General features: G+C 39.9%; 1 long non-coding RNA gene across 1 annotated transcript in view; it reads right to left on the minus strand.

Annotated features, from left to right (window-relative positions):
• LOC146399779 (uncharacterized) overlaps nucleotides 1-26248 on the minus strand; it is a 452175-nt gene that overhangs the window by 226093 nt on the left and 199834 nt on the right. The window lies entirely within an intron of this gene.

The raw sequence follows: 26248 nt of genomic DNA on the forward strand, positions 1-26248 counted from the left end.
CTGGGAACCTCCATATGCCGAGGGAGCGGCCCAAGAAATGGCAAAAAGACAAAAAAAAAAAAAAAAGAAATTCTAAGGAGTTAATTAAATAAGTACTGGAACTAGTAAGTGAATTTATCAAAGAAACAATATGCAAACTCAAAAAGCAAAAATCAGTTTTGTTCTACAAAGTGGCAACAACTTCAATAAGATATTAAGTATAAACAATGCAATGTGCTACAGCACCAAAAATATGAACTATTAAATGAAACCTCTGCCAACACTCTACAATTAAAACTATCCTTTCAAAAAATTAAGAAATGCCTTTATAAAGGGAGAGCTGTACCTTGTACTAGAATTGAGAGACTCAGCATTGTTAAGATGACAATTCTTCTAAAAGTAATCTATAGACCCAGTTCAGTAAAAGCCCATGTGGTTTTGGGCTAGAAATTGCCAGAGTCTAAAATTTATATAAAAACAGAAACAATTTAAAATAGAAGAAATAATGTTGGAAAAGAAGAACAAAGTTGAAGGGCTTAAATTCACTGGTTTTGAGACTTCCTATAAAATTACAGTAATCAGTGCTCATAAGACCCACACTTATATGTTTAACTGATTTTTCACAAGTTAGGAAGGTAATTCAATCAGGGCAAATGTTATCTTTTCAGTAAATGGTATTAAAACAACTGGCTTTTTACAATGGAAAAAATGAACCTCAGCCTTTACCTTGTATAACACAATACTTTGTTCAAAATGAATTACGGACATCAATGTAAATGCTGAAACTATGAAACTTCTCAAAGACGACATAGAAGAACATCATAATTATCTTGGAATAGGCAAGAATTTCCTGTCCAGTACCCAAAAAACACGAAAACAAAAACAAAAACGTATTCTACTCTTAGATACCATTAAATGAATGAAAATTCAAAGTCACAGGTAAGTAAAATGTATTTACAATTTATATTACTTAAAAAGGATTAACTGGCCAATAAACACATAATAAGGTGCTTACCATCAACTGTCATTGGAGAAATGCAGTAAAAAGCTACAATGAGAAACCGGTGCATACCTACTAAAATGGCTAAAATTTACAAGACTGATGACATGAGATGTTAATGGTGACACTGAGCAGCCACTTTCATACATTGCTGATTGGAATGTAAAATAATTCAGCTACTTCAGAAAACTGTTTGGCAGTTTCTTATAAAGGTAAACCTAGAAATACCCTATAACTGTGTGATTCAATTTCTAGGGTATTTATCCAAGAAAAATAAAAACGTGACTAGATTTTTAAAAAGCCTCCCATACACACAAAAAGATTGGTATATACATGTTTGAAGTAGCTTTCTGCATAACAGCTGAACCCTGAAGAGGCATTAGTCCATTAGTAGGTGAACAGATAAGCAAATTATGGTATATTCATACAATGAAATTCTACTCACTTATAAAATGGGGCAGTTTCTGATAAATTCAACAACATGAATGAGTCTCAAAAATACACAGACAAGAGAAGCCAGATAAAAAAGAGTACATATAATTCCATTTCTGTAACATTCCTGGGTAGGCAAACCAAGTTATTATGTTGACAGAGATCAGAGCAGCGGTTGCTTCTAAAGAGATACAGTGATTTGCTTGGAAGTGACACAGGGATCATTCCGAGGTAATGGAAATGTCCTGTCTTGATGGGTGTGTATGTTATATGAGTGTTTATCTCTAATGAAATCTTTCACCCCATACACTTAGGATCTTTATACTTCACTGTTTGTAATTTACGTCTCAGTGAAAAACTGAATCAAGTTAGTTTCAGCTAAAACACCTCACTGGTTAGGCAGACAACATCAAACCTATTAAAGCTCTTTCCTTGCTAAAGGGATGAAACTGGACACAGACTCACTGGTAAGCAGATCTATTGAGAGAACTACTTCCAATGTGATGAGAAATGATAGAAGGGAAGAACCAAGGGAGTGGGGGAAAAATTAGACATAGAAAGAGGGAGATAAGCAAATGGGGTGTGTGACTGAGTCAGGGCAAATCTAACTCAAGAACTTTAATGTTCTTGGACATGTGTTTATTTCCCCCTCCTCGGGGCTCATTATCCTCTCTATAAAAATAGAGTGCTAGACCAGGTGAATTTCCTTTCTCTATCATCAATCTTATGATGAGGAAGGAGAGGGGTGATTGGTGAATGTCTCTTGCTCTATAGGCTCTTATACAGGCTCCTATACCATATAGGAGAACATCTACTCACTTAGTAGATTGCTATGGTGCTGCTGTTACAGGCACGGTGCTCATCAAGGTGCTGAGAATACAAGAGAAACCAATCAGGCAAAGTCCCTATTCTCATAGAATTTACGCCCCAGTGCAAATGCAAAGACGGCAATCAGCACAAAAGCTAATATAAACACACCATGTGAAATCACCAGGGGAGGTTCACACTCCAGGCATCCTAGACTTCAATGGTCCAGGCTGTGGGGAGAAGAAGGAAGGCTGAATGGGGTGGGGGTGCGATGGGGACAGATTCTCCCAAGTGGTACCTGGAGGGTATCTGGCAGTCCCTGCATGCTGCCCTAGAGAGCAAGGTGAGCCCAGGGGTTAATGGGGTGTCTGCCCTCCAGAGGGGCCCAAGCTAAGAGTGAGGTGGGAAGGAAGAGCCTTTAGGGATAGTGATCCTCAAGTCTGTTGGGAGCCTGCTGTGGTAATAGCAGCAGCAGATTTTTCTGTCACCAGCAAGTTCAGGGAGGACTTTGTCATGGTCCAGGCAGTGGGTGCAGCTCTTTTCTTCATTATCTTAGTCTTCCCTTAGTCTCCCTGAGTCTAAGGTTCTATTATTATCATCTGTGTTTTGCAGATGAGGAAACCAAGGCATAGCAAGGTCAAGTGACTTGCACAAAGCAACAAAGCTATTAAGTGGCACTATTGGGACTGGGTCCAGCATGGGCTGGCTCCATTACCCATGCTCTTACCCACTTACATCTATGGCCCTCAGGTAGGGGTTAAAAACATGTCTGGACATCATGCGAGATCTGAGTTTCCAAGTGACCACAGGCAAGTGGGTTAAAGTATAAATGTTAGTAATAATTATCACCTTGGCAGGGAAGGAGAGAGAATGGTCACTGACCCCAAGTCCTATGTGCTACTGTTCATTCATCCACCTACCTATCTATCTAATCTAATCTAATCTAATCTAATCTAATCTAATCTAATCTAATCTAATCTAATGGTCACACCTCCGGCATATGGATCCTCTGGGCCAGGGACTGAATCCCAGCCACAGCCACAATCTATGCTGAAGCCGTGGCAAAGCCAAATACTTTAATCCACTGCACAGGGCTGGGGATCAAACTAGAGACCAGAGCTGCTGCAGCCAGATTCTTAACCCACTGTGCCACAGTGGGAACTCCCACATTCATCTATTTATCTCTGCATTCATTTATTTGTCAAGCTACTTACTTATTAATACTTATCAAGCACTCACTCCATGCCAGCCCCTGCACTGTACACTTTACATACCATCTCACTAGTAATCACAATTCTATGAGGCTGCAACTACAGCTCACTTGATTTTACAGCTAGGAAAAATGCAGAGGCCGTAGTTTTAACTATGCCCAATTCCAAAGCCAATGTGCTTTTATACGATATGATGATATTCAAATACAGGCCATGATTTATTTATTCATTTTCATTGCTGTTGTTATTCTAGGGGGTTGTGTTGGAGCGAGGGCAGAAGCTGGCAGGACCCTCTAACAGGTAAGGGCTCTATTAGCAGTGACAAGATAGGAAAACATCCAGGGAGGCCGTCCGGAATATGAAAGGTGAGGATGATGGATGACAGCCTCCTGAGTCTTTGCCAACCACCCCCGGGAGGCTGCTGCAGAAGTCAGGTCAAGGTGAGCCCCATGAGCCATCCACGTCTCTGCTAGATCAATATCTGTCAGGGCCGGCAAGAGCGAGGGAGCTCCTGCAAGGAGGTCGGACTTCTCAAGGTTTCCCGAAGTCTTCAGGCAAAGCTCTCAGTGGCACAGACGCATTGCACAAGGACTCGTGGATGCTGGGGGACGGGCAGCAGGCAGAAGTATGACTCCCCTTCTGCTTGCATAGTGTGAGTGCGGGGAAATAGGGAACGTGTCCAGGACAATCACCTCTCCCAGCAGCACGGGTCTAGCCTGGGAAGGGTGCTGGGCCAAGACGAGGAGCTTCCGGTCTGTCCGGAGGATGTTCCCCAAGGTCACCGGGATTCTCAGGTCGGGGGGAGGCTTTATCACAGCAGCACCGGGGCAAGAGGTCACGTAAAGCCCCCACTGTCTGAGGAGCCAGAGTTATACCAGAAAATGACTCCCCAGTCCCCTTCCTGCCCTTCCACTTTCTCTTTCCTCTCACGATGCTTCTCCCAACCCAGGCCCTCTCAACACACAGTTTTTCCAGCTTTGCTCTGCAGAGCCCTGGGCAGCCCCCAACTGTCTCCATGGCTACGGAAGTGACAAACGAAGGGAGGAGAGAGAGGAGTCAAAAGGGCCCCACCCTGTCACCTGTAATTTAGCAGAGAAGTTCCTTTTAGTTTGTTTTGTTTTGTTTTGTTTACTTCTTATGGGCTGTGGTCTAAGGTTGGGTTTGAAAAAAAACCTTTTTGTTCTCCAACACACCTCTCCCAGAAAATCCATACCAATCATGGAGGGTATGTTTGCCTTTCTTAGGGCCCTTTCTTAGAGAGCCACTAGATGAGCAGATCTCCACACCCTCCTGCCAGAATCTGAAAAGTTTAAAGACAGGCCCTAACTGGGTTCCATCACATATGCCGTCCAGATGGTCTCATCTACACACTGCTGTCTCAAGGCTGCGTCCTTGAAAACCATTCCCACTGTGGAAAGGGTGGGCAGAAGGTACATTCCAAGGCCAGGAGAGCAGGGGAGGAGCCTCCAGTTCCCCAGGTCTAGCTTGTGGGTCCACTGGAGGCCAGGTCCTCTCAATGGCCTCCTGTAACATCCTCTTTCTCAATTTATGAGTTTCTCTCAGGCGGCTCCTTTCTTCCATCTACACGGGACTGAACAGACAAACAGTGTCCTGAGTCTCAGGTGGAAGTCTGAGTCCCTGGATTTGGGGGATGAAGATGTGGATTTGGATCCTATCTCTTCTCTCACCAGCAGAGTAATTAATCTGTTGGGGCTTCCTTGCATTACCTGCCAGAGGAGGAGAATAATCCCTTTGCCCTTCACACCTTCCCCATTCTGTTCATCTAGAGAATTCCTATTCATCGTATAGGGCCTGGCTGAATACTTTCTCTTGTAACACCCTACACTTCTTCAGCTCTTTGCTTCTGCAGCTGTGAGCTTGTCTTTTTGCCATACTACAAGGACAGAGAACAGGGACTATTTTATTCACGACTGATCATTAGGAACTGTTGATAAGAAGGATTTAAAACAACTTGTGGAATTTGGGGGTGAACCTGCCTATCCGGGCAGTTGTAAACATGGAAGACTATAACAGAAGTAAGGTTCCTGGAGTTCCCGTCGTGGCGCAGTGGTTAACGAATCCGACTAGGAACCATGAGGTTGCGGGTTTGGTCCCTGCCCTTGCTCAGTGGGTTAACGATCCGGCGTTGCCGTGAGCTGTGGTGTAGGTTGCAGACGCGGCTCGGATCCCGCGTTGCTGTGGCTCTGGCGTAGGCCGGTGGCTACAGCTCCAATTCAACCCCTGGCCTGGGAACCTCCATATGCCTCGGGAGCGGCCCAAGAAATAGCAACAACAACAACAAAAAGATAAAAGACAAAAAGACAAAAAAAAAAAAAAAAAAAAAAAAAAAGAAGTAAGGTTCCTGGCACACAAGTTCCATCCTGTTTGCCCTTCTTTGGAGGCTAAGACCAACTGAGTTAGGCTTCTTTCACTCATAAGAACAGCCTTTGGGAATTTTATTACCCTCAACTGTTGCTAAGACACAGTAGCTTTTTCCAAAATAAAATACTTTAAAAAGTATTTTAAAATACTTTTAAAATATTCAGCGCTTAGGAGTTCCCATCATGGCTCAGTGGTTAATGAATCCAACTAGGATCCATGAGGTTGCGGGTTTGATCCCTGGTCTCACTCAGTGGGTTGAGGATCCTGTGTTGCCATGAGCTGTGCTGTAGGCTGCAGATGCGGCTCGGATCCCAAGTTGCTGTGGCTGTGGCGTAGGCCGGTGGCTACAGCTCCGATTAGACCCCTAGCCTGGGAACCTCTATATGCCAAAGGTGTGACCCTAGAAAAGACAAAAAAAAAATAATAATAATAATAAAATAGTCAGTGCTGGTCCAAACACTGTACAAAGCGAGGACATTGGACTCTCTCTTTTTTTTTTTTTCACTTACAAACATTGGGCATTTATTTCTTTTTTTTTTTTTTTTTTTATTATTTTCCCACTGTACAGCAAGGGGGTCAGGTCATCCTTAGATGTATACATTGCAGTTACAGTTTTTCCCCCACCCTTTCTTCTGTTGCGACATGAGTATCTAGACATAGTTCTCAATGCTATTCAGCGGGATCTCCTTGTAAATCTATTCTAGGTTGTGTCTGATAAGCCCAAGCTCCCGATCCCTCCCACTCCCTCCCCCTCCCATCAGGCAACCACAAGTCTCTTCTCCATGGACTCTCTCTTTTGGAGTTTTTTTTTTTTTTTTTTTTTCTTTTTCAGCCAGAGCCTTAAAAAATGGAGGGGGGGGTGTTTCTGCCCATTTATCTATTAATCAAATAAATTAATATCCTAGTTTAGGATATTTCATTTAGTTGAAGTTTTATTCCACTTTGGAAGGGAGGAAGGAAGAGCTATGTGAGAGTTTGGATAAGTTCTTTTCTCAGTCTGCATGGTTTCTCTGCATGAGATTGTTCCAAGCCACCAGCCTCCTGGGCTAGTGGGGAGTAAGACACAGTAAAGTGAGTCTGATGCTTGCAGCAGCCCAAGAGAATCACACTTGCGGCAGGAGACTGACCATTTGAAAGCAGAGCTTCTGATCATTCTCATATTGTAAAAACTGTCGGCTAGCTTCCTTCTGAGCTATAGGCAAGTGCACACTGATTTTGAACATTAGTAGGAACATGAAATCTGGCAAAGAAGCTGTTATTCCCAGAGGATGTTCACAGCTTCAAAGGAACAGATGAACATTTGCATATCCTTCTATGTGAAGACAGCAGCCAACTCTAGTTTTTAATTTATTTCCCCCCAGAGTAAATGTCTCTTGGTAACTCTTGGTCAGTCAGACAATGAGGGCTCAGTAAAATTATTTAGGAGTCAGGAGACAAAAAATCCAAAGGTTCTAAGGGTGAAGGGGAAATAAATATCCAGAAACGGACTCCCCCCCGCAAACTCAGGTGAAAAAATGGCATAGAAATAGAAGGTTCACATCGTAGCTTGTAACGAATGACACTGCATATGTGAATCTTCCGAGTTACACAATTTGTTACAGACTAAATGTTTATGTCCCCCCAAAATTCATATGTTGAAATTTGATTCCCAGTGTGATGGGATTTGGAGGTAAGGCCTTTGGGAGATGATTAGGTCAGGAGGGTGGAGCCCTCATGAATGGGACTAATGCCCTTAGAAGAGCCCAGAGGGTTGGCTTGCTCTTTCTTCCATGCGAGGATATATTGAGAAGTTTGTAATCTGCAACCTGGAAGAGGGCTCTCGCCCAAACACAACTCTGCTGGCACTCTGATCTCAGACTTCCAGCCTCCAGAACTGTGAGAAATAAATATCTGTTGTTTATTACTCAGTCTTTGATACTTTTTCATAGCAGCCCAAACTAAGACACTATTCCACTGCCCATTTAATTAAAAAAAAAAAAGAGGAGTTCCCATCGTGGCGCAGTGGTTAACGAATCCGACTAGGAACCATGAGGTTGCGGGTCCGGTCCCTGCCCTTGCTCAGTGGGTTAAGGATCCGGTGTTGCCGTGAGCTGTGGTGTAGGTTGCAGACGCGGCTCAGATCCCGCGTCACTGTGGCTCTGGCGTAGGCCGGTGGCTATGGCTCCGATTCAACCCCTAGCCTGGGAACCTCCATATGCCGAGGGATCGGCCCAAGAAATAGCAACAACAACAACAAAAAGACAAAAGACAAAAAAAAAAAAGAAAAAAAAAGAGAGAGAGAGAGAGAGAACTATAGTGATAGGTCTCTAATTATTTGAAGTGATATTATTGGTGACCTTTCCTATCTGTTACGGAATTATTTCCAATTTTTAAAACAGAATAACTGATACACAATTTTAGCTCATGGGTCCATACAAATGACTGTTTCAGGGAGGGAAGGTGTTATGTCTTAGCCTTTATCCTGGAAATTTTCAACCTACCACTATCTCACTGCTAATAGAGGAACAAGCCCTGTCAAAAGGGCCATGCAAATACTAATTACCAATGTTTGCTTAGTGTTTCATCACTTAAGAGTATATTTTTATTGTACCTAACCCTCACAGCAATGCTGTAAGAAATATATTTTACAATACTGAAGAAATAATAAGTAGTACTAATAACAATAATAATGAGGAAGAAGAGAAGGAAAAGAGTAAGAGGAAGAAAAGAAGAAAATGATTTGCCCAAGATCAAACACTTGAGGGCACAGCTAGGATATAAACCCCTTTCTTCTGACTCCAAATTTAGTACTCTTTCCACAGGGTTTGCTTTTTAGACTCAAGGATAAGTGGGTAGGACTGACTGCACATGGGAGGAATTTCAGAATTTGATTCCCAGAGTTGCAAGAAACCTTAGGGACCTGGGAAAACTTAGCCAAAACCCTCTTAGAAAGATGAAGGTGAAAAGAATTTGCTACTTATGCCCAGACCTCTGGTGGGAGAACCTAGTCTTAAAGCAAAGCTTCTGACATCTGGATTAATACTCACATTACACTGTCTCTCCAGTTCCCATTCATGACACATGGTAATACATGATATACATGTACTTATTATTAATTTTTATTCTTGCTTATTTCTTTATTACTGTTTCACTTCTCAATTGGCTATCTTCTAGGAAGCCAAAATGACATTTTCCAATAGAAGAGAAGGCCTAACATTTTTTTTAAATCTTATATACTTAAAATGGTACAAATTTTTGTTTTAAGGTGGGCCAGGCATCGTTTTCCTATTTTGGCTAAGAAAATGAGGTGCTGGAGTTCTTTTTTTTGTCTTTAAAAGATTTTTATTTTTTCTATTACAGTTGATTCACGTGTTCTGTAAATTTCTGCTGTACAGCAAAGTGACACAATCATATATATATATATGGAGTGCGGCATGCCAAATGTGGGTCAGCAAGGGTTGTAAAAATAAGAAAAAATATGGAAAACTGACCAATTTGTGGGGTAAACAATGAAGTCCTTCATTTTTTTTCTTCTTCTTACTCTTCCCCTTCTCCTTCTCTCTCTCTCTCTCTCTGTGTGTGTGTGTGTGTGTGTGTTTAGATCAACTTGAATATACTCGAAAGCTGCCTGTGATCTCTTTTTCCTGCCAAGTAGGTTCATAAGTTAGTCAAGGTGGGAATGTCGATTTATCGGAGTGGACATGTTTCGAAATCAGTTTAGATTTAGAAAGTGCTGCTGCCCTGTGCTGTCATAAAACACACCATGAAGATTATTAAGCTGGGTCCTGCAGAGATCTGAAGAAGGTACAAGGTGAGGCAGTGGTGTCTGCTGTGGGCCGAGGATCCCCCGGGCGGAAGAGTTACTGCACATCTGTAACATCTCCCCAGACTGAAGAAACCGTAGTCACTCATCAAGATAAAGGGCTCACGGTAGAGTCAGACACTCTGCCTACTCCAGCTTTCCCAGATAAAAATTCTCGTATTTGGGTGGTTGCTACCCTGGGCCATTTTTGGTTCTGCTCAAAGAAGTCAGGCCGCAGAAAGGGGCTATTTGGAGAATCAGTCCCAGAAGGAGAAAGAGAGGCAGTCAGGGAGATTGAGAGACAAGGACCGAGACAGAAACAGCACCTGAAGCTGAGTTTGGGGCAAGTCTGGGGGACTGGAGAGCTCAGGCAAGATATAAGAGTGTGAAGAAAAACCTGCGAAGAGGATGTTAAGATCATTTGCTGTGTATAATTAATGATTCTCCTTTAACTCCCTCATGGAGAGTTTAGATACAACTTAAATTATTTTTAACAGGTTTTATATTTTTTAAGATATAATACCTGGGTTTTGACTTTGACATTGTCCTTGAATGGGCCATGAAATATACAGATCATGACAACTGCTCTTTAAAACTAGGTAGATACTTCTGTAATTAATAATATAAAGTCCATTTGAAAGTGATATTAAAATCATAGTAGTCTAATATCATTATGTATTTGCTAAATCAGTACATACTATACTTCCATCATGAGGGGAGGCAATACTTTTTTTTCTCTGTAAAGAGTCCTGCTCAAAAAAGTTTTTAAAAGCAACTGTGGTAACAGCCATGATATACAGTCTGCAAAGCCTCATGTAAATCCACAAAGCCTCATGTAAATGCAAAGCCTTCTCGTCATCAGTCTTGATAACATGAGACTTGCTTGGACAAGCGACAGGACCAATATTTAAGGAATTTTGTCTCATTAATCCTCAGTAGTGAATAATAACCACGAAATGGGTATAAAATACAGTGGAAGGAAGAGTCTTGGTCCTGACTTCAGCAAAGAGACAAGATCAGAGTGTGGTCTTCAGGTGTGTGGTAAAGCTGACAGGATGGAGTGGACCGTCTAGGTGAAAAGGTATAAGCAAAGGTGGAGAAATTTACCCAGAAGGAACATCAGTTTTGCCATTTGGACTCCTTGGACCTGAATAAAACCCGCCATCCTCGGCAGAAAGGGCCATCTTGATTTAAACAAATGCAGGTCTCTTGAGGGGTGTAGCATGGAGTTGTCAGCAGCTCCTCGGCCCCTCTTCTGTTTGCTCATCCCTATTTTCCTTAGACCTTAATCATAAAGATGAGATCACTGGGCAACATCTAACATGGCTCCTGATTTCTGCCTTTCTAAATATTAAAATGCCTTACCCAAGGAAGGAATAAGAATGAAGAATTAAGAATGATTGACTTCCTACCACTAGCTTCCCCTTAGTAAATCTGCAGGCAGACCTGCAAATAGCACTGGATATTCTAGCAGCCAACAGAACATGCAATTGCAGGCAGAACACAGGAGTAAGACAGCGTCCGAAGGAAGATGGGAGAGGTCAGCAGGCCTGTGCATAGTGGAAAAAGGACAAAGAATCTGACCTCCTGCCTGAGCAATTAACTGAGACTCTCTCCCCTTTATTCCTTTAAAAATTGTCATGGGTGAGCAGAATCTTTGGACGTAAGTCCACTGAGATCTCCCCAGATTGCTGGCTTTTCTGAATAAAGTATCTTTCTTCTCTACTAAAGCTCACTCCTCAATTTATTGGCTGTTCAGCGGTGAGCAGCCAAACCTGTGTGTGTTCAGGTAAAGAGTTCTGGTGAGGATTAGACCCACTGAACTCTTAGACACTTCTTGGAGTGGGGAGAGGGGATATATAAGTTGGTGGAATCACTATGAAGGTCTCATTTGGTTATATTTAGTAAATTTTAAAATATCTGACCCTGTGCTATGTAATTCCACCTCACTTTTTCCAGAGGACGCATACAAAAATGTTTACTAGTGTATTGATACTGAGACTGAAAAGCTTGAAACAATTCAAATGTCCATCAACAGGAGGACAAAGGGGTAAACTGTGTTATCTTCTTTCAGCTGAATATAGACGGTAGTTAAAATGATGTAGAACTATCCAGAAACAGCGACCCTATCTCCGGAAGACAAGAAGCAATGAAAAAGCAAATGGCAAGATGATATGTACAATAGGATGCTGTCTGTAAGATTTGAAAACCAGAAAATAGTGCAACATTTGGTTTGTAAAGACATGAATGATGGTACAGAAATATGCAAAGGTGGGCACATAGCAATTTTCTCTAAGAAAAAGCAAGAATGGGATCAGAGAGTAACCCCAAATCTTCAATAATACAGTTTTAGAAATCTGCTGCAATTATGTGAATTTGATATATGAATTTTCTACCTTTATACATATGACTGCAATTTAGAAAACAAATAAGAAATCACTGAATACTAGAAAAGTATTAATAAAATAATACAAAATCAGAAAACATTACATAATACAAAGTGATTATTAAAATAAGCAGTCCTACCACAGAAATACAAAGGATCATAAGAGACTACTATATATGCAACTATATGCCAATAAAATGAAAAACCTACAAGAAATGGACAAATTCTTAGAAAAGCACAATCTTCCAAGACTAAATCAAGATGAAATAGAAAAGATGACTGGACCCATCACAAGAACTGAAATTGAAACTGTGATTAAAAAACTTTCAACAAACAAAAGTCCAGGACCAGATGGCTTCACAGGCGAATTCTATCAAACATTTAGAGAAGAGCTAAAACCTCTCCTTCTGAAACTATTTCAAAAAATTGCAGAAGAAGGGATACTCCCAAACTCATTCTATGAGGCCACCGTCACCCTGACACCAAAATCAGACAAAGACGCCACAAAAAAAAGAAAATTACAGGCCAATATCACTGATGAACATCGATGCAAAAATCCTCAACAAAATACCAGCAAACCAAATCCAAGAATACACTCAAAGGATTGTACATCATGATCAAGTGGGATTTATACCAAGGATGCAAGGCTTCTTCAATATCCACAAATCCATCAGTGTGATACACCACATTAACAAACTGAAGAATAAAAACCATATGATCCTCTCAATAGATGTGGAAAAAGCCTTTGACAAAATCCAACACCCATTTCTGATAAAAACCCTTCAGAAAGTGGGCATAGAGGAAACTACCTCAACACGATAAAGGCCATATATGACAAACCCACAGTGAACATCATTCTCAATGGTGAAAAGCTGAAAGAATTACCACTGAGGTCAGGAACAAGACAAGGATGTCCACTCTAGCCACTACTCTTCAACATAGCTCTGGAATTCCTAGCCACAGCAATCAGAGAAGAAAAAGAAATAAAAGGAATCCAAATTGGAAAGGAAGAAGTAAAACTATCACTATCTGCAGATGACATGATACTATACCTAGAGAATCCTAAAGACTCTACCAGAAAACTGTTAGAGCTTATTATCCATGAATTTGGCAAAGTTGCAGGGTACAAAATCAATACACAGAAATCTATAGCATTTATATATACTAACAATGAAAAAGCAGAAAAGGAAATTAGGGAAGCAATCCCGTTTACCATCACATCCAAAAGAATAAAATACCTAGGAGTACACCTACCTGAACAAACAAAAGACCTGTACTCTGAAAACTACAAGCCACTGATGAAAGAAATCAAAGATGACATAAATAGATGGGAAGACATACCATGCTCTTGGATTGGAAGAGTTAATATTATCAAAATGACTATTCTATCCAAGGCAATGTACAGATTCAAGGCAATCCCTATCAAATTACCAAGGACATTTTTCACAGAACTTGAACAAAACATTTTAAAGTTTCTTTGGAAGCACAAAAGACCCAGAATAGCCAAAGACATCCTGAAAAAGAAAAATGGAGCTGGAGGAATCAGGCTCCCGGACTCCAGACTATACTACAAAGCAATAGTCATCAGAACTGCATGGTACTGGCACAAAGACAGACATATAGATCAGTGGAACAGGACAGAAAGCCCAGAATTTAACCCATGCACTTACAGCCAACTAATCTATGACAAAGGTGGCAAGAATATACAATGGAAAAAGGACAGCTTGTTCAATAAGTGGTGCTGGGAAAACTGGACAGCCACATGGAAAAGAATGAAATTAGAACACTCCTTAAAACCAGACACAAAAATAAACTCCAAAAGGATAAAAGACCTAGATATAAGACCAGACACTATCAAACTCCTAAAGGAAAACATAGGCCAAACACTCTCTGACATACACGACAGCAACATCTTCTCAGATCCACCTCTTAGAGTAATGACAATAAAAAGAAAAATAAACAAATGGGACCTACTCAAACCTCAAAGTTTCTGCACAGCAAAGGAAACCCTAAACAACACAAAAAGACAACCCACAGAATGGGAGAAAATCTTTGCGAATGAATCAACTGACAAGGGATTAATCTCCAAAATTCATAAACACCTCCTACTGCTCAATAGCAAAAAAACAAACAACCCCATCCAAAAATGGGCAGAAGATCTAAACAGACAGTTCTCCAAAGAAGACATACAGATGGCCAAAAAACACATGAAAAGATGTTTAAAATCACTCATTATTAGAGAAATGCAAATCAAAACCATGATGAAGTACCACCTTACACCAGCCAGAATGGCCATCATCAAAAAGTCTACAAACAAGAAGTGCTGGAGAGGGTGTGGAGAAAAAAGAACTCTAGTACACTGTTGGTGGGATTGTAAATTGGTGCAACCACTGTGCAAAACAGTATGGAGATGCCTCAGAAAAAAAAACATAGAACTACTAGTTGATCCAGCAATCCCACTCCTGGGCATCTATCCAGAGAAAACCATGACTTGCAAAGACACATGTACTCCGATGTTCATTGCAGCACTATTTCCAGTAGCCAAACATGGAAACAACCTAAATGTCCATTGACAGAGGAGTGGATCAAGAAGATGTGGTACATATACACAATGGAATATTACTCAGCCATTAAAAAGAACGAAATACCAGCATTTTTAGCAACATGGATGGACTTAGAAACTATCATGCTAAGTGAAGTCAGCCATACAATGAGACACCAACATCAAATGCTTTCACTGACATGTGGAATCTGAGAAAAGGACAGATGGAACTTCTTTTCAGAACAGATGCTGACTCACAGACATTGAAAAACTTATGGTCTCTGGAGGAGACAGTTTGGGGGGTGGGAGGATGTGCTTGGGCTGTGGGATGGAAATCCTGTGAAATCAGACTGTTATGATCATTATACAACTACAGATGTGATAAATTCATTTGAGTAATAAAAAAATGAAAAAAAAACCCATAAAATAAAATAAGCAGTCCTTTGTTTCTCTCCTTCACACTCCCTATTTCTATGGCCCAGAGGCAACTTCTCTGAAATTCTTTTGGTTTTCTCATCAATATTTTTAAGTAACATGATTTTACTGCTATTTTTTTCATTATACAATTTAGGTATTTTCTATTGCCTTCCTAGTTGTGACTGAAATTTAGCCTCTCCTACCCCATGTCTGCTCCTCTCATTCTTTTAAAATAAATACACATCTCACCGTTTGGGATTAAACCACTAGTCAATATTTACTTTATTATGATTGCATAATTATTATTTATCACAGAACCCAGTAATAGTCCTTTACAGTACTATCTTCTATCTTTTATTCCCTGAAGTGACTTGCTATGTTATTTACCAATTTTCTATATGCCTACTGGTAGTTTTCTCAATAAGCTTATAGAGTGCGCCTGTTCATAAATTTTCCAAGTGCTCTGACAGGCTACATCATCAATATTTAAAATTTCCCTGGAGGTCCTCAATCCTATAAGTCTATATTCTCCTGCTCCAATATGAACTAGTGCATCTTGAAGCTTGGTTCATAGTTCCTTTTAAGGGACCTTCCTATGACAAAACCTTTCATTAGAACTCCTGTTTTCCTGGATCCTCCGTTTTCCCTCCAGATTTATTCTCCTGACTGTGTGGAACGAATCTTTAATAACTTTCTGAGAAAAGGTACTAATTTGATTAATGGATTAGCTGGATATAGAATTCCCATGAGAAATCATTTCTCTTAGTGTTTTTAAGATCTTGCTCAACAATCTTAACAGTTTCCATGGTCACTGCTTAAATATCCATTGCAACCTGGTTTTTGTATTTGTGTGTGTGTATGTGTGTAAATTGTTGATCACTGCTTTAAGTTTTTAGGATCTTCTCCTTACTCCTGGTTCTCTAAACTCTCAAGGTGATGCACCTCAATACAGACACCACTCATTTGTGTGTTGGACACCTGTGAGGCGCTTTCTGCTACAGACAAGGGAAACTTGTGTTTTTTGTTTGTTTTATGATTTCCTCCTCTCTATTTTCTCTTTGCTTTCTCTTTGCTTTCTTGCTTGAACTCTTGTTTACTGGATATTGGGACGTCCTAGATCAATTTCTTATTTTCTTTCCTTTTGTCTTTTGTATACTATTTTATAAGCTTGCTACTCTTCCTGGAGATTGTCTCAATTTTATCTTCCACATTTTTGTTTAACTTCTGTTTCTAATAGTAGTAGTGGTAGCAGCAGCAGTAGTAGCAGTACTATTTCCAAGGGTTATCTTTCATTCTCTGTAATTTTTTAGGTATCTTTTACTTGTTTCGTAATGTAGTATCTTATTTTCTCTCTAAGGAAAATGATTTTTCTTATTATTTCCATATAATCTTCTCTTCCTAGGTGTTCAGTCTTTTTCCCTTGGTTTTTCATGATGAAAACTGGTGATATCAAACATCCCTACTAAAAGGGAAACACTCAAAAGCTATTAGAGGGCCTCTGCATGTGGGGAAGATTCATTAACAAGAAGGTTCACAATGCAGTGGCTGGATAGCAAGCCAGCCTTCCCACACAGAGGCCCCTAAATATCAGCATTTAGAGATCTTTTCCTTAGCATGGCTCTGTTTCCTCAGTTCTTTGCCGAAAGGATACTTTCTGGCTGCAGACCCTCTGGAATCAGGATGGAGAGGGAGTCGGGGTCCTGTTTCTGTCTAGTAGCCCAGCCCTGCATCTTGCTTGTGTGCCTGAACCAAGCTACCACGGTCAGTTTTCTCCAGACCACCTCCCTGGCCTGGAACTTACTTGTATAGCTAAGAGAAGGGGTGGGGAGGGGCCCTGGTGAGTTGCTTTTGGGCTCATGCCTCACCGCTTCACTGATACATGGTACCTCCAACTCCTGGACCGCCCAGTGTTTTGCTGGGGGTTCCGGCTTCTTTCTGCATTACTCATAGGAACCACATCCTCTGCCCATAAGTCACCACTCACACCCCAGCTTTCCTTTGTCTTAAAAAAAAAAAAAAAAAAGACTTGACATCTCCTATTAGCTGCTCTCTCTTCTCCCCTATTCTTGGTCATTAGAGGTTTATAGCTTTTTCTTTTCTTTTCGGTGGGATTTCTGGAGGGAATGGAGGTAAATTCATATGTTTAATAATTGAGGTGAATAAGGCAATTTACTGTTCCTCTCCTTCTCTATAGGATGGGAATAATGATAGCAACTACCTCAGAGAATTGCTGTGAGGATTAAATGAGTTAGGACATGTGAAATGCCTTAGAACAGTGTTATAGCACATGGTAAGTTCTCAGTGTTTGCTACTGTATTTTCATTAGTAGTATTATTCAATATGCCTTACTATCCTAACAATTTCTTTGCATTGGCTCTTTGCAACCTTTTTTTTTTTTTTTTTTTTTTTAAGCAAATATGAAGGAAGAACAATGAACAGGGAGTTCCTGTCGTGCCTCAGTGGTGACGAACCCGACCAGTATCCATGAGAACGCAGGTTCAATTCCTGGCCTCACTCAGTGGGTTAAGGATCAGGCATTGCCGTGAGCTGTGGTGTAGGTCACAGACGTGGCTCAGATCTGGGGTTGCTGTGGCTGTGGTGTAGGCCAGTGGCTACAGCTCCAATTCAACCCCTAGCCTGGGAAATTCCATGTGCTGCTTGTGTGACCCTAAAAAGACCAAATAAACAAACGAAACAAACAAACAAACAAAAAACCCAACAACAAAATGAAGAAACAAGAAATGATGAATATTGAATTAGAACACTGGATAGGAAACTAGAACATTATAGAATACACAGTAGGTTCTCAATAAATGTTTGCTAATTCTGAATCTGTATCTTTATTTTTATCTTCCCAATTAGCCTCAAATACCTTTCTATGTCCCAAGGGTCCAATTTAGTGTTTAAACATAGAGGCTGTTCCCAAGGCTATATCAAGTTGAAACAAAGTGTATTGGCGCCTGTTTTTGGAAACAGAGGTGTGTTACAAAGCTTGATTTAGGTATCAATAGAGTTAAATACAGATTTTTTTAACCAAAATTTTAGTGATGTTGTCTCAAAATCAAAATATTTTGAGGAAACATTTTTACTACTTTATTTCTACTCCATGAATATCATAAATGAATTCAGCCAGCAAAACATTGCATTGTGTATGCTATGGCTCTTTGTTTATGTGCATGCATTTCTTTGGATGAGTTTGTTTCAGGGCTGCTTGCTCATCATGATGTTGAATATTTTCCCCTATACTAATTCTCCTTAGCAAATTCAAGTCTGTGACAGTGCTGAACTGTTTACTTCTAAGCCTTCCTGGTTTGGGACCTTAAATCAAGATTCCTTCTTATCTAAGTAGATGGGATACTGTTTTAAATTCCAGCTCAGTACCCAAGAAGAGTATTGTTGTGTTAAGAGTATTCTATAGAACAAGCCATGCAGTTTCCATCTAGTATACCAGGGCCAAGGTGGATCCCGCCCTTCAGACTCTCATCAGGGACTCTGGGATATAACATCAGATAACCCAGGACCTGGCCTTTGCAGTCTCAAGAGCCAACAAAGGAAAGGAGCCTAAGGCTAAGTGCTGCTCTATGTGAAGGTCACCACAGCAGACACAAGGGAAGACCTCAGATGAGCCTCTGTTTCCCTTACTGCATACCTGGCGGGGTAAGCCTTTTAATTCCTCCTTCCATGTATGCAAAACATAAACCAAGAAATAAAACTCTTTTTTGTAGTCAATTTCAAAATTTTTGGACAAACTGGCACAACCTCCTCCCACCCGCATTTTCCTGTGAAAATGTATTTGAAAATTACTTTAAATTGCTTTAGAAAATAGTCCTCTTGTCTTGACCGCTTTTCGTGTCAAGTAAAATTTAGGGCAACTGATGCTACAGAAGCTCATATTTGAGAGAGGAATAAATAAGACTTTAGAAGCTCAACTCTGAAATTTTTTAAAGGAGCCCAACCTAAGCCCTTTCAGCTTTTGAAAATTTTACCAAAATACATATGCTCTTTTGCACAGGTGAACTTTTTGTTCCTGGGCTGAAGCCTGCCTGAGCAAACCATCTGCACAAAACAGGAGACCAGGCTGTCCTAACACTCTTGACAGACCCTCTAACAGACATACCCTCATGTGTATCACCCATTCTTCTGTTCTGAGGGTACCTTTTAGCCAGAGGGAATAAAGCCTGAAATTACACAATCGGAATACTGGTTGTGAGACCCTATGATCTAGCAAAGTCCATTGTGAATCTAATAAAACAATTCAGGCTGATTCTAAACTAGAGGATCTTTCTTATGGAGTCTCTAACCCTCACCCTCCTGAACAGTGGAACACAAGAAATACTTTCCCTTTGAGTTTCTGGAACCAATCCTGACTTTAAGACAAGGTACCAGCATTGTAGAGAGCTGGCAAAGAATGAGTGTGGATGGCATTTCTGGGATCTTTCCCTGGAAACTTGGTTGGAAAGTTTAGGAGAATAAGGTAAAAACCTGAACGACTAGGCTCCATGGGATGTAGCCACCAGGCATAAAAATTTACTTACAGGCCCCAAGAGTTACACAAATGTCTGGCACCTATATTTGCCCTACATCAAAACAGACATCAGTTGTCTGATGTCTGTTTGAGTTGTGGCACCTCTTAAAACAGTTGCATGCAGCAGATATTACCAGTGGGTAAAGGTGCACACAAGAAGAAACCTCTGCCCATCACGAGCCTGTGGATTTAACTGGTAGAGTTTGCGTGCTCAGAGGGAAGGCTGGTCTGTTTTTATTGCTCAGAGGAAAAGATTACCTTTTGCAGACACATGTTGTATAGGAATCTGAAGGGAATGGCAGACCTAGGCACTGAAGCTGAGGCAACATTCCACAATCCTAATAAAGAATGAAGCCATATGGACCCTCCTTTATTTTCTGACTTTGTTTTTACCAGAGATTGGATGTCCTCAAAATCATAAATTACATTAATATTTCTAAAAAAACATAAGGTTGATTAGTGTGTGGGATTTGCACATATTTTCTTATGATCTAAAGGAGCTGAATACTCCATGTTAAGTATGAACTACTAAAATATATAAAGGAGACATTTCCAAACAATGTATGTCTAATGAAGATTATCCATTGCATTTCTGATCGAATTAATGTCTATGGAACCAATCTGCAGGTCTGCAATATTTTAAAATCCCTTTAAATGTTAAGCACTTCCTCACTCTAGAATTACTGGCATTTCTTCTTATTAACCATATTCTCCATAAGAAATACTTCTTTCTTCATGTTTCAAATAATCATTAATGGTTATAAAAAACATGCAGGGTTTACTGTGTAACTCAAAGAAAGACAAGCAACAAAGTCTTTCCTCCTTTTAAGAGGATTTTCATGCCAATATCCAAAGATTACTCAGCAATTCCATGGGCACTGCAAGCATAGGAACAAATGTGCATACACTAAGATTCCTATTCAATGTGACACTTAAATTAAGCTAATTTATTCAGTGCAAACATGACCTTGAATTATAGAGTAATATTTTAATGTTGTGCTTAGGAACTTAACCCACCGGGAAGAATTTTAATTAGAGTATGATAAGAAAAGGCACTTAATTTGGTTCATTGACTTGTCACTGTTCAGGAAATAATTGGCACAGTTTGCAAGCCGTATGGAGGGTTTCACATGAAAAAATCATTTGGACAAATGGATAACCAGGTACACTCTGGAGTGGGAGTGAGGTCTGAGGTTCTTAATTCTCTTGCTTATCCATGAATAAAATTAAACAATGTTAAAGGTTTTCTTTAAAAACAAACAAACAAACAAAACACTTCTACTTGAAAGCATATTTTTGGTAGAGATCCAAGATCTTGCTGCTATTTTTCTTTTTTTTTTTTTTTCTTCCTTCCTTCATTTTCAGGACATTCACATGGAATAAACTATTGAGACGGAGTCCAAATGTCCCACTGCTATTTTTCAGCCTATCTATTCATTCAGAAGTACTTTAAAACTATTTTAGGGTCTACCGGGTGCTATGAGTAGAGTTTTAGTGTTCAGAGCATGGTTGTTAGCAAGGCATGCCCTGGTCTTTCAGAGGCTTTCATCCTATTGGGAGAGACTGACATAAATAGGCCTTAAAATGTAGTGTCACATCTGTGGTAACAGGTAACCAGGGTGCTATATTCAAATCAACACATCCAAAATGAGGTAAAGGTTATTCCAAATATCTCACTCACTGTGGGTTTATTTTTAAATTTTTTTAATTTTTTTTTCTTTTTGCCTTTTCTAGGGCCGCTTCCTTGGCATATGGAGGTTCCCAGGCTAGGGGTTCAAATCGGAACTACAGCTGCTGGCATATACCACAGCCACAGCAACGCAGGATCTGAGCCACGTCTGCAACCTACACCACAGCTCACGGCAACGCTGGATCCTTAACCCACAGAGCAAGGCCAGGGATCGCATCCACAACCTCATGGTTCCTAGTCGGATTCGTTAACCACTGAGCCACGACAGGAACTCCTAGTGTCGGTTTTTAAATAATTATAAAAAACTATTTTACTGTAGAATATAATGTAAACCTGGAAAACCACTGCATCACACATTTAGATAATTCATATAAATTCAACCATCCCTTTTTAGTTCTCACACATATCTTCTTTGACTTCCAATCTAGATGGAGGGGAAAAAAAAAACCTCTTCAAAGGGGCCTCATTCACAACACTATGAAACCTCTCTTTCAGTGCTCTTGTTACTGAGATAGTTGCGTATTAGTCTGTGAGATCATTTGATTAATGTCTACCCCCTGCTATGTTATAAACCCCATCAAGGCAGGAATCCCATTGTTATTAATTCTCTTTCATATCTAGAGTGCCTTGCAAGGTGCTTGTCCCATAGTAGATATTTACTACATATTTGCTGGACGGATGGCTAGATGGATGAAAAAAATAAATGCAACAAGGATACTAGGTAGAACTCTGTAGCAGAAATGACAGCGATCTGGACTAGGGAAGTGACACTGGGACTGCAGAAACATGGATGGATTTAAGGGACAGAAAGGGGGGCAGAACCTGGTTATTGATTAAACGCATGGAGCGAGGGAGAAAAAGGAGACAGGGACGACATCGAGATATCCAGTCTGAGTAATTGTAAGATGGGAGTGCCCTTCCTTGAGACAGACAGATAAATTCCATCCCGGTGCACTAAAAGGACTTGCAGATGTAATCAAAGAACGACTGTCAGTCACTGGTGAGAAATGAAAGAAAATGAGAGCCGTACTGAAACGTGGGGGATCAGATAGGTTCTGAAAGAGCCTTCAGGAGAATTACTAAGAAACTCTGTATCTTGATTTAGTAAGACATTTAATAAATCCATTTGTGTTAACTTCCTGGGGCTGTCATAACAAATTACCACACTTTTTAGCCTCAAAGAACAGCAACTTACTCTCCCACAGTTCAAAGGCTAGACGTCTGAAATCAGGGTGTCAGCAGTGCTGTTCTCGTGCTGAAGGCTCTAGGGAAGAAATCCTCCTCAGCCCTTCCTCCTCTGGAGGGCTGTGGCAGCCTCTGGCTACCTGTGCACCTCCTTCCTCTGACCGTCCTTTTCTTATACACTCTAATCCAGGACCACCTCACCTTGACGTAACTACATCTTCAAAGACCCTTTTCCAAATATGGTCATGTTCTGAGGTTCTGGGTGGACATGAATTTTTGTCAGGATATTACTGAGTCTACAGCATCATTCAACCTATTCCTGTGAACAAGATGGAAAAATACAAACTGAATGAAAAGTTTTTCGAAAATGATTTACGGATGTATTTCTGTCAATTATTTTTGAGCAAAACTGTGAAGACCTTTTGGACCACAAGGGTATACTGTTTTCATCTATTATTCAGATGTGGAAAAAGAATGTGAGTGCAGCAAAATGTAAGGAAATCTCTTCCAAAGCTCGAGCTCAGCCACCTCTTGGCTATGTCGCTTGGGCAAGACACACATCTAAATCTCAGACTAGGTCACTAGAAATACCTAGATATTCTGAATTAAATATAATAAATAGTCTTTTAGCTATATAGCTAAATTCATAAACAGGAGAAACTGCATGGCCATAAATGAAGAGGAAAATGCAAAGAGGCTAAGCATGTGTGCCCAGAAGCCCAGGACGTGGCTCTGTGGGGATGAAGTGAATCAATAATCAAAGGACTTAGAAGATGAAATTTTCAGGCATACAAGGCAGGGTGTTAAAACTGAGACCTCTCCCCCACCGTTTATCTCAGACCATCAAAGCTACTATACCTTAAGTGAAAGGTACATTTAAAAAAAAAATCTCTCACATGGCTCCCTTTTTGGATAGGAAAAGAGTGTCCCTGAGAATTCACAACAACAACCCTGAATTTTCTGTGGGTTGAAGTGGTCTGAGAAAGTGAGGCAGAATTGGTCAGCGAGGACACCCTGGTGCCCAGAAAAGGCAGTGTAAAAACTATTCTGGGGAGACACTATTTCAATGCAGGCAATAAAGAAGACCCCAAGATAAAATTTTACTGAAAGTTTATTTATGATTAAAAAGACGAAACTCGGAGTTCCCGTCGTGGCGCAGTGGTTAACGAATCCGACTAGGAACCATGAGGTTGCGGGTTCGATCCCTGCCCTTGCTCAGTGGGTTAACGATCCGGCGTTGCCGTGAGCTGTGGTGTAGGTTGCAGATGCGGCTCGGATCCCGCGTTGCTGTGGCTCTGGTGTAGGCTGGTAGCTACAGCTCCGATTCAACCCCTAGCCTGGGAACCTCCATATGCTGCGGGAGCGGCCCAAGAAATAGCAACAACAACAACAACAACAACAACAACAAAAAGACAAAAAAAAAAAAAAGACGAAACTCCCAAGGAAACAATCTACCATGAATAAGAATCTACTACTTCACATAAAAGTGGCTTTAGACACCTAAGCCCCTTAGATAATGACATAACACAACAGAAGCTACAAAATGCATATTCTGTAGATAAAATTTTAATTTTAGAAGGGTTTTAGATTATAGAAGTATTGTAAAGATGGTATAGAGAGTCCCTATACTCTATACCGTTTCCCTCATTACTAACATCTTACATTTTATCAGTATGGGTCTTGACCTTGATCACCTGGCTGAGACAGTGTTTGTCAGATTTTCCCAACTGTAAAATTACTCTTTTTTCTCCTTTTCATGCTCTCTTCTTTGGAAGGATGTCACCCTCTAGAGCCCACATTCAGGAGTGGAGACTTATGGTCTACCCCTTTAAGAGCAGAGCATCTGTAGAAATTATTTGAATTCTTCTACATGGAAAACTTATCTAGCTTCCCTCATTTACTTACTTATTCATTTATGTATAGCTACCTTGATTCACAGATATTTAATTTATAATTTATGTTATAACCAAATACTGTTTTATTTCCTTTGTTTGCTCAAATTGTTCCAGCTTTGGCTACTGGAAGCTCTTTGAGCTGGCTTCTGTGTCCCTCTGCCATACCCTTGTCATTGTAAATCCTTTCTTTTTAGCATGTTTTTAGTTTGGGACACTACAAATACTCTAGGTTTTCCCATGTCTTTCCTGCCCCAGTCCTAGAATCAATCATTTCTCCAAGGAGCCCTGGTTCTTGCTTTTATTGCTAAGGATATTAGAAGCCAAGATCTTAATGGCTAGGTGGGTTCATTACTATGGGGATGTCATTGCGTCTAGGTTTTTCAGCTGACAGAACAAAGAAATCTATGGAATGTATACTTAATCATATAGAGATCACACCTAAAGATATGTTTATGGGTAATCTCTGTAACTGCATTAAGCTAAACGTGAGTTCGTACTGACATCTCTAATCCGTCAGCACACAGATCATTCTAGCCTCTTTCCCTTGTTTATCTATAACCTCCCACTTCAACAGTCAGAAATCTGGCTCCCACTAGTCACCATCATTCTACATAGTTGTTCAAATCTGGTGTGCGTAAATATGGTGATATCAGAATTGTTAACCTATATTCCCATGGGAAACAATTTTATCAAGTAGGGCTCAAAGCTTATGCAGTTTCTTTAGCTAAAATACATATTTTAAGTGACTATATAAATAAATGTATTAACATACAATAAAAGAATAGGGCATCATAAAAATAATATGGAGTTTTGAAAAAGAACCATATGCAAATTCTAGAAATGAAGAATATAGCCAATGAAATTAAGAACCCATTGCTTGCAATAAACAGCATATTAAACTCAGATGAAGAGAGAGTTAGCGATGGAAAATAAAAGAGACGTTCAATGACATCAAGGATGGAATAAGAAAATTCAATATGTGTTTAATAGGAGTTTAAGAAAATGAGTATACTGAGAATAAGAAAGAAAATATTTTACATTATAGCAAAGAATTTGTCTGGAATTTATGAAATAGATGGAATTCTCAGAAAACATAGGCACACATTCAAGCAAAATTCATAAAAATAAATTTGCACTTTGATACACCATTGTGAAACTGAGAAATACCTAGGAAAAAAATTCTAACTGCAATCAGAGAGAAATACAGTTTACCTAAGAAAGAAATACATTTGTCCATTAGCCACCTTTTCAACCACAGTGATAGAAACCAAAATACAACTGGAAAGATTTTCAAGGTGCTAAGACAAATAACTGTCAATGGAAAACTCAACACTTAATTGTGAGCTCAAAGTAAACACATTTTCAAATAAATAAAAACCAAAGTGGTTTTCCATGAATAGACTGTTACAAAATTTACTGCTTTTAAGTAATTTACAAAATGCACTTCAGGAAGAAGGAAATTGAGCCCAGAACACGAGATTGTGAAGCAAAGATGTTGATAAGCATAGGAGTTTACAATATAAGCACTAACCATTTTAAACAACATTAATAATGATGACTCATGTTTAGAGTTAATAACTAATAGAGCCTTAAACTACTAATAACAGGTTATAAGGTAGAGGATAATCAGGGGTAAAGCATTCTAAGAATATTAAACTGGAGAGAGGCCAATGTGAATTTTTAAAGCTGAGTATGCATGCTGAACAGAGAAGCAGACTGCCTAACTTTTAAATAGGGAGGAGAAAAGAGGAATACAGTAAATGCGATCATTGCAATAGGAGATAAAGAAGGAATAATAAGGAAATAAGACACAAAAGAGGACAGCAGAATTAAATACAAATACACAGTGGTAACACTACAATTAAACAGGCTTAAATTACCAGTTAAAAGGTACAGATTATCAGAGTGAAGTTAAAGAAGTGCTGCTACATCCAGTTTACAGGAGACTCACCTCAGGCATAAGGATACAGAAATAAATGAAATCTAAAGGACAGACTGTACTACCCCAAAGAAAGT

Source organism: Sus scrofa, chromosome 9, assembly GCF_054392235.1.
Source record: "Sus scrofa isolate SSC_HxYL_T2T_F1_AM1 chromosome 9, Sscrofa_HxYL_maternal_Yorkshire_Landrace_v2.0, whole genome shotgun sequence".
Lineage (NCBI taxonomy): Eukaryota > Metazoa > Chordata > Mammalia > Artiodactyla > Suidae > Sus > Sus scrofa.